The following is a 7934-nucleotide window of genomic DNA, read 5'->3' on the forward strand; positions in this document are numbered from 1 at the left end:
ATACTTTCTGTGAATATGAAAAATCTAAAACATCTTTAAAGGTAGGCCTTTCAAATTTCTTTATTTTATAATCTATTAAATATGCCCCACAAAACTCAAGACGGCTTTTTCATATTTCCGCAATATTCTCTTGGGCTGAGAAAGAATCTGAGATGGAAATGAGCACTGACATCAGAATTTGGGACCAGATCAATGTGTAATTATATTTTCGATATATGACTGTCTTGGGAAAAGCCCCACTTAAGCCTTCCTAGGAGATCTAGCTCAGGTGTTTGGATGGTTGGTGGTAAGTCACATTAGAAAGAAAAAAGAGTCAGTGACAAGACACAGTGCACCATGGAAATGCCTTTCCTTGGAATTCCCTGTTTCAGCCAAAGCTCTTGAGACACAGCAAGAAACCCTTCAGTCAACATGTGAGGAAACTTTGAGCTAGCATCAATCCTGGCACGATCTTGATCATCCTCTCTGGGTGTCACAGAGGCAAGAGAAAGGCCTTCCTGAAGCAGTTGGCCAGTGGCTTGCTACTTGTGACTGGGCCTCTTAACTCTATTCATGTTCCTCTATGAAGCACACACCAGAAATCTGTCGTTGCCACTTCTACAAAAATTTATTATCAGCAAAGTGAAAATCCCCAAACACCTCACTGATGCTTACTTCAAGAAGAAGCAGCTGTGGAAGCCCAGACACCAGGAGGGTGAGATCTTTGACATGGAGAAAGAGAGATACCAGATTTCACAGCAGGGAAAACTGGATCAAAATGTAGTGGACTCAGATTTTAGCAAAAATCAAAACTGTTTCTCAGCTCCGGGGCTACCTGAGATTCATTTTTGCTCTGAAAAATGGAATTTATGCTCATAAATTAGTGTTATAAATTTCTTACTAAGAAGCTAATTGAATAACTGACACATTTAAAACAGAAACAAAAACAAAAAAAACAAGAAAAAAATGAACTACATTAGTTAGATTTTTTTAAACAACAAAATCATAAGAGAGAAGAGACATTTGGTCTAGTACATATAGTGTCATATTCATTCTATTTGTCTTTGCTTTTAGATATTCCTAGACTCAAGCTTGAAACATTTCTACTTTATATACCCTGATGAGCAACTCAAATTTTCCCAAACTCCCATGCTCTGAAAATCTTTCCTCTATTATCATTCTTTCCGTAAGTCAGTAGTCAATGAATTTTGAGATATAATTATTACATTTGTATATAAAGGTAATTTTTTTTTGGTGGCCAGCTTGGTCCATCCTGGGGCCTGGGTGGGTGCCCCAGCATGTGGTGCCGGGGATCAAACTGTGGTCCCTGTGCTTGCCTAAGCTTGCCTTGCCTAAGCAGGTGCTTCAGACCACTGAGCTATCTCGCCAGCCCCTAAAGGTTTTGAGAAAGTCAAATGAATAGGCAAGGGCAGCACTCATAATGGAGAGTTTTGAGTAATTGGTAGGAAGACATTCAAGATGAGCCAGTGACTGAAACATCTTATAAAGACCATATTGAATAAGCCAGCTCTACACAGGAAACAACTCTAAGATTTAAACCAAAGAATCTATAAAAATCTTAACTTTTACAGTATAAGTTAAGATATGAAAGAATGTAAAGAAAAAACAATTTTATTTTTTCATTAGCAAGCTGAATCTACTGATTGATTAAAAATCTATTGGGTGTCTAGCAAAACTGTACCCATTCTATTCTAAGCAACAACAACAACAACAACAACACACACACACACACACACACACACATTTTGTCCCATAATAATGCAAATATGGTGATTGAACCACTACTTGTGTGTGGAAGAAAATAACCCTATCTACAATTTATAATAAAAAGTAGATGGTTCAAATGTTTTTCTTCAATAGTTGAAGAATAACAGTATTGTTCTTTTATATTAGTTAGATTTTTTTAAACAACAAAATCATAAGAGAGAAGAGACATTTGAAAAACCACATTACAAAAAGAACAAATTAGGGCAACCTTGAAAGTTCTCACTTAGAAATTCTCCCTAAAATAGTGTTTTTCTTCTCTTCATAACACAAGTAGTTGGACTGAAATTAGTGTGATGGTACCTTCAGTGGATTAAAGATCCCCAGGCCTGCTGTGCTAGCCCAGCGCCTGGGGCGTGCTGAGATGGCAGATGCGACTGGGCGTGATGGCGCCCACCTATAATCTCAGCTCTTGGGAGGCTGCAAATAGGTGGATCACCACAATTCCAATATAGTAGTGAGACCCTAAACACCCTGAAGACCCTCCCCTGAAAAATATACATAAAAAAATGAAATTAGTGTGATGCAATCATTAAGATTCATTCAGGAATTTTGCAGAGCACATCAGTTTTGTACAACGTGCCACAGGAAGGTGACTTAACAGAGGACATAAGTTGACAACACACATTATGAGGATGATAGAGATTGGCCAAAAATCTTATTTTCATTCAAAAGTTTTTCCTGGAACAGAGCCTCACCGTTTTACGTAATCTATTCCTGCTTTTCTGCCACAAAATAGTAAAGCTCAATCATGTGACAGAAGCCATGTGCTCTTGAATCCAAAAAAAAAAAAAAAATATTCACTCTCTGGTCCTTTAGAGAGATTGTTGCTGATCTCTGAAATAAAAGATTCCAATGTACATTTGTTGCTTGCTCTTTTAGAATGTATTTGGGAAGTGGAGGTGAAAGGACTCATTGAAAAATTGCATGAGGAAGATGGATGAAAAAGAAGAATCAAAGGTCACTCACATTCTTTTCTCTAAGCAATTAGATAGATTATGGTATTTACTGGGACACAGAAGTTATAGAAAAAAAGTAAAATGTTGATTGGAGAAGAGCAGGGTAATAGGCGTCAATAGTTCTCTTTTGAAATAGTATTATTACCATAGGATTCCTTTCTGGGCTCTTGAAGTTTCTATCTTTGCTATTATTTTCAAAGTCCTTTTAACACAAATAGGTGTATACTTACCATGACAATATAATGGAGTATAGTACTTAAGAATTCACATTCTGGAGCTTGATGACCTGGGTTTGGAAACTTCTTTTAGTAGTGAAATAGCAGTGATGTCTGACTTACTTTATTCTGCTAAAAGGAGACACATTTTCACTATCATTTTATATAAAATGAAAATGAACTATTATTTTTAAAACAGTAAATGCTACAGCATTTAATGTTTTAATTAGACAAGGTTGAGCAGGAAATACATTGGATTGTATTGACAAAGAAATGTTTCGTTGGTAAAAGTAAAACTTGTGCTACATTAAGGGGCAGGTGGAAAGAAGACTGATTTTAGACTGGAGATCAGTTCTGGCAATGCTTAGATCAAAAGCTGCTAACTAGAAGGGTGGCTACTGAAGGAACCCACCAACCTTGCGATCTCCTTCTCCTACACAAGATAAGCAAAATTCTTATGATGTTTTTAAAGGTCTAATCACTATGGGAATTAATTTATACCTGTGATTTCATTTGGTTCAACAAACAATTAAGCTCCTTATTCCTATTTCCAATCATTTCCTCACCTGTCTGCCAAAAGTAACTACTGTCTTCATTTTTATGCTACTCCTTGGTTTTGCTTTTATTTCTAGTTTCATAGCCAAATAGTGCAGACTTAAAGAAACTAGTTCAGTGCTGTGTGTCTTCAACGTGAAGAGGGGGTTGTGTCATACATATTCATGTGACTTTCTAGATTAGAGGTTCACCCAGGCTGTGATTATGGTTCCAGTCGTTCACTTGCATCACAGTATCATGTTTAATTGTATGAATATGTCAAAATATTTTATTCTTTCTAATTTTCTTTTTTATGTATTTACTACAGGGTCTTCAGGGTCTCACTTCACTGATTGGACTCATAGTGATCCTCCTGTTTTCAGCCTTCTAAGTGCTGGGATTACAGGGATGCACCACTCTGCCCAGTCTCAGTAGCCGTCTCAGTGTATCCCAGGGGAAGGGCTGTCATGGCAAGCCGGGGACTGAACTCTGGTCCCTGCATCTGCCTAAGCAGGTACTTTAGTACATTGAGCTATCTGGCCAACCCTATTTCTTTCTAATTTTCATAATAAATTAAATTTGTTAATCTCCTGGATTTGTAGTTATTATAAATAGTGTGATGGCCCATTATTCCCATGTCTCTTTCTGAACATGCACATGCATCTCTGTGGGTCAGGCATAGAATTAGATTGCTGCAGCATGTATCATTTACAGGCATGGGATTACATCACTGTAGTGTGCATCCTCTGCAACATAGTCAGGAAATCTAAATTGTATTTAGAAAGTGGGAACACAGCCTAACAGTGTATGTGACTTGATTTTGTCTCTTGTACTAATTAACACTTCCTATTGTGCTCTTCTTTGTAACAGAAGCAGTTTTTTACAGTTATCTAGTAATATTTAACTCTGACATGACCTACATTTCTATGAGCTTTGTAGACTTTTGTAGTAAAGTCTGAAATTGGGTTAAAATTAGTAGCTAGGAGTGAGAACAGATCTTGAAGTAGAGTGGGAGTACAGAATAAAGATGTGTGCAGATCGATGACACGGTGACACACACATGTTGTTCCAGCCCTCTGAAAGGCTGAGGCAGGGACATCGCAGGCCTGGGCAGTATAGTGGCCAGCAATACCCTATCCCCAAATAGAAAGTGAAACAAAAAAATAAACTATAGATTCAAGTGAGCATGGAAACACTGGGTTCTATCTGTAGTCACACACACACACACACACACACACACACACACACACACACACGTGTACAGAGGCTGGCCTGGAATGAAAGTGCCCAGAGAAAGACAGCATGAAATCATGACATTTCCTTAGTTGAGTTTCCCGCCTTAAGGTTTTCTGCTCAATGTGAAGCAGCTAATAGATAATGATAAAATGAAATGGGTGCTGTAAAGAATTGGAGAAAAATCTCGGGGTACAATATAACACTTGAACGAAGCATCTAGAACAAGATTCTTAAGCAACATTCAGCAGCTGATGTGTCTGCTCATCTTTCCCACGATGTAGCAAATTCCTTATGGTAGATGATCTGTAGTACTTCTTTTGTGTCCCCAGGAAGCACTGCTTCTGCTATCTAGTGTATATCGAATATATTTTTCAAATAATTGGGTTTTTTTTTTAATAAAAAGGAAGCTTGACTGTAAACTTCTCTATATTTATAACTATAGTGATGATTATGTGGAAATACTTCATTACTGTGTAATCTGAATTTCTTCTGCTTGCTAGAAGATTGTGGTACACAGAAAACAAAAGACATGTCTAGGCATTTCTACAGTAAAGAGGGAAGTGCCACCAAGATTACCTCAGGCACTTCCAATCCTTCTAGGACCAGCAGGAATTCTAGTACCTGAGGTTAGAGGACAAGGTCTTAGCGTTACATCAAAAGTAAAAATGAGGCTCCAGAAGAAGAGGACGCGGCAGCCCAAGGCGAAGTTCAGTTCCTGATCATTTATGAATGTTATCTGGGCACCGATAGCATTGTTTTGCAGGAGCAGATTTTATTTCCACTGATTAAGAGAAATCCCGGACAATATGGCTGCTTTTTATAAAACAACACATATTATTAACCCATTTTTTTTAACTTCCATGCTCTGTTTTACTGATATTACTCAAGTTAATGTATGAAAGGATTCTTTTCTTTTTCATTTATTATTATCATCGTCATTTTTTAATGTACTTGGTTGCTGCAGGGTCTCACTACACAGCTCGGATTCCTAGTGCTCCTCCGGTGCTCAGCCTCCCCAGTGCTGGGATTACAGGCACGCACAACCGTGCCCTGACTCGGTCCAGTTCAGCCTGCCCTGGGGGTGGAGCCTGTGCAGCATGTGGCATCAGGGATCAAGCCATGTCCCTGCACTTGCCTAAGCTTGCCTAAGCAGGCGTTTTAGTCAGCTATGCTATCTCTCTGGACCTATTAAAGGATTCTTATAGAGGAAAAAAAAATTGCATCTGTATTGTCAGGTAGTTTACAAAATTCGTTACAGTATTCCTAACTTCTCCTAATCATAAACAATTCAGTGAATATTGCCAGCTTTAATTCAAAGCATAACCAAAATTTAACTGCACTATATTTCTCCTTCATTGTAAGGTAGCAACTTCTGGCCTTTGGATTAATGAAATCCTAGCACCTCTGTGCTTGACCCTTATCTTTCTATGAGGTGTGATTGAAAATTACAGTAAATGCTTAAATTTAAATATATTACAGTAATAGACCCACTGCCTTCAATCCCTCTCAGAATATAGAAAGGTTCCCATGCTGTGGCTCCCAGACCTCCTTTGCTCTGTTTCTCCATTCCACCAGAATCCTGAACCATGGGCTTTCTTGCTGTTTGTCCCTCAGGTTCCAAGCCCAGAGCCCTTGCTTTGCTTGGACCGCTCTTTCTCTATCAGATATTTTACTTGGTTCACTTGCTTTGCTAGGAAAGTGCCTGCTTCATTACCTCTTCTCAGACTGAGCACTCTATCTAAAACAGAAACCTCTGTCACCCTGGCCCATTACTGAACTTGGTTTTTCTTTATCATGTCAGTATCTGGCCTAATGTTCTATCGTGCCTTAATGTTACCTATGCATCATTGCCTAGTATATTATGGATGCTGCATGGTGTGCATAATATATTTGCTTCTTGTAAACAACAATCACGGTGGAATTACACTAACAAGCATAACAATCTGTGACATCATGTTATGTCATCTATTAAAATGTTCTGGAAGCCATTCTATTTTACATCATTTTTAGCGTTTTCTTTTCTTTTATGTATTTGATACAGGGTCTCACTTAACAGCTCGGACTCAGCTTGGACTGATAGTGATTCTCCTGTCTCAGCCTCCCCAGCACTGGGATTACAGGTATGCGCCATCATGCCTGGTCTCCTTGGCTGGCTCAGCATGCCCAGGAGTGGGGCCAGTGTGGCATGTGGTGCCGAGGATTGAAGCCTGGTCCCTGCGCTTGCCTAAGCAGGTGCTAAGCTCACTGAGGTACAGTTTTAGCATTTTCTTCATTTAAAATAATGACTTGTGTTCTGAATTTTATGTACACATACCATGAAATGCAGTTTTTAATAATTAGACTAACACAATTGTATTTTGTAGCCTTTCTCAGCTCAACATTTCATAATATCGATTCATAGATATTTATGCATGTATCTAAACCACTTCATATATAATTAATAATGGAGCAACATAACTTTCAACAGCTGTACTTTCAGCTTATGTTAGAAAAATATTATAGAAGAAAATTTACAGCAATGGTTTTAGAATTTAAATTTCCTATAATGTGTATTGAAAATAGATTCTAATGATTAAGTAGTACTTTCCATAAGATATTGGAAATGCAAACAAACTGAGTACATTAATACATAAACAGTGACTAATATATACAAATAATTACAGTGGAATCGCTATATGTGTCTGCCCACACATGTCAGAAACGAATTTCATACTACACACTAAAATAACATTGACATTTTTAAAAAATGTATTTAGTACAGGATCTACAGGGTCTCACTACACAGATCGGACTCATAGTGATCCTCCTGTTTTCATACTCCCAAGTGCTGGGATTATAGGAGTGTACCACCACTCCCAGTCTTTTATTGACATATTTTTTTTAAATTATTCTTCTGAATTTAGAAATGTAAACTCCTAAAATGTATACTATATCTGTATGGTACTTCTCTCAATAAATTGTATATCTTTTTTTTTCCCCTTGTACTAGGGATTGAACTCAGGACCTTGCACTTGCCAGGCAAATGCTTATGCTTCTGAACTATATACCTAGCCCCTGTATGTCCTGTGAAAATAAATTCTCCAAAGTATAACAAAAGAAAAAATACATTTAGAAAAATCTGACCTGGGGGTTGGAGAGATAGCTCAGTAGAATAAGTGCTTGCCTGCTGAGCACAAGAGCCTGAGTTCCATCTCTGGTTCTGAAAAAAAAAAATCTAATCTTGATT

The sequence above is a fragment of the Octodon degus genome, unplaced genomic scaffold (assembly GCF_000260255.1).
Source record: "Octodon degus isolate 3935 unplaced genomic scaffold, OctDeg1.0 scaffold00209, whole genome shotgun sequence".
In the NCBI taxonomy this organism is placed as follows: domain Eukaryota; kingdom Metazoa; phylum Chordata; class Mammalia; order Rodentia; family Octodontidae; genus Octodon; species Octodon degus.